The sequence below is a fragment of the Mandrillus leucophaeus genome, unplaced genomic scaffold (genome assembly GCF_000951045.1).
Source record: "Mandrillus leucophaeus isolate KB7577 unplaced genomic scaffold, Mleu.le_1.0 Scaffold938, whole genome shotgun sequence".
Lineage (NCBI taxonomy): Eukaryota > Metazoa > Chordata > Mammalia > Primates > Cercopithecidae > Mandrillus > Mandrillus leucophaeus.
This window is the reverse complement of record NW_012110230.1, coordinates 760,742-762,949: the sequence shown is the minus strand read 5'-3', so window position 1 is coordinate 762,949 and position 2,208 is coordinate 760,742.

Sequence of the window (2,208 nt, the reverse complement as noted above, 5' to 3'; positions counted from 1 at the left end):
GAAACCAAGTTATAGCATTTTCTCTACATTTATATTATGTTAATTTAATCTTTATCTGAATGTTCTACTATGCATATTAAAATGTAACACAGATAAGGTAAAATTAAAAGGGGTTAGTGGGAAAAAGGAACAGAAAATTAAGAAATGGAAATACAGTAACAATGAATCAATTTTCACTCTCAGACTTTTCTTCTACCAACAATCTTAAATGTTTTTATCCTGTTCTTTGACAGGTACTTACATAATTTTTTTGTTGCAGATTTTAAAGTTAATGTGAAAGTGCTGGAATTTTAACATTTTAAGATCTGTGCTTTTTTTCACTATGGAAACAATGACATTTCCCTAGTTACACATTATTTTATTTCTTGGCAGTTTTCAGCATAAGAAATATAATTTTCAAACAAGAAACTATAGTGTTATATGACACCAGTTTCCTTTTGAACAGGAAATCTTTAAACAGACCAAAAAACCTATGCCTATATATATATATAATTGTGTGTGTGTATATATATAATTGTAATTATATTTCTATTATACAATCAGTGGTTTGTATTATACAATCAGTGGCCGTTGTCATAAGTGAATTAAATTGAGAAGAGTAAAACATGCAGAACATAAGAATGGGTTCATAAAGAAATGTTTTTGTATCTTTCCTCAGGCATTTTTGGCTACCTTCTATCCAATGTGGAAATCTTGGAAGTAACAAAAAAAAAACTGTAATTAAAAGAAAAAAATAGAGACTTTGTTCTGCTAAAAAAAAAAAAAAAAGCATCAATTTCAAATTTACTTGGGCAAAGGACTTACCGTGGGAGAGACTGTGAGAAATAGGAATAGTGCACATAAATATCAAAGATCATAAAAATAGACACATAGACATGAAGCAGAATAGAGAATCAGAAAATAAGCCAATGCATTTAGGCCAACTGATCTTCAACAAAGCCAGCAAGAATGTTCATTGGGGAAAAAACCCATCTTCAATAAATGGTTCTAGGAAAATTGGATAGCAATATACAAAAGAATGAAACAGGTCCCCTATCCCTTACCATATAAAAAAATCAACCCAAAACGGATTGAAGACTTAAACATAAGAGCCAAAAGTATTACAATGCTAGAAGAAACCCTAGGGGAGCTCTCCAGGACTATGTTCTAGGCAAAAAATTTATGACTAAGACCTCAAAAGCACAGGCAACTAAAACAAAAATGGACAAATGAGATTACATTAAACGAGACAGCTCTGTATGGCAAAGGAAACAACACAGTGAGAAGACAATCTATTGAATAGAAGAAAATGTCTGCAAACTATTCATCTATCAAGGGACTATTGAGAATATACAAGGAATTCACACTACTCAATAGGAAAAAAAAAAGTAAAATCCCATTAAAAAGTGGGCAAAAGATATGAGTAAACATTTCTCAAAAAAAGACATACAAATGGCCAACATGTATATGAAAAAATGCTCAACAACACTAATCATTAGAGAAATGCAAATCAAATCTACAATGAGATATCATCTTACTCCAGTTAGAATGGCTGTTATTGAAAAGACAATACACACACACGCACATTTTGGCAAGGATGCAGAGGAAAGGGAACTATTATACAAAGTTGATGAAAATGTAAACTAGTACAGCCACTATGAAAAACAGTATGGAGAATTCTCAAAAAAAGCTAAAATTACTATTTTATTCAACAATCCCCTACTGGGTATCTACTCGAAGGAGAAAACCTCAATATACTAAAGGGACACTTGTACTCACATGTCTATTGCAACACTATTCACAATAGCAAAGATGTAGAATCATTTTAAGTGTTCATCAACAGATTAATAGATAAAGAAAATGTATTACATATGCACAATAGAATACATTAAAGAGAACAAAATCTTGTCATTTTCAACAACATGGATAGATCAGGAGGTCATTGTCTTAAGTGAATTAAGCCAGGCACAGAAAGACAAATATAGTATGTTCTCACTTAGGTGGGAGCTAAAAAATTTGATCACATGGCAGTAGAGGGTGGAAAGATAGATAACAGAGACTGGGAAGGATAAGAGGGGGGAAGAAGGAGATGAAGCCAAGTAAGTTAAAGTACAGTAAGACGGAAGGTATATATTCAATGTTTGATAGCAGAGTAGGGTGACTATACTTAATAAAAATGTATTGTACTCCGGTGGTGAACACCCTAAATACCCTGACTTGATCAGTATG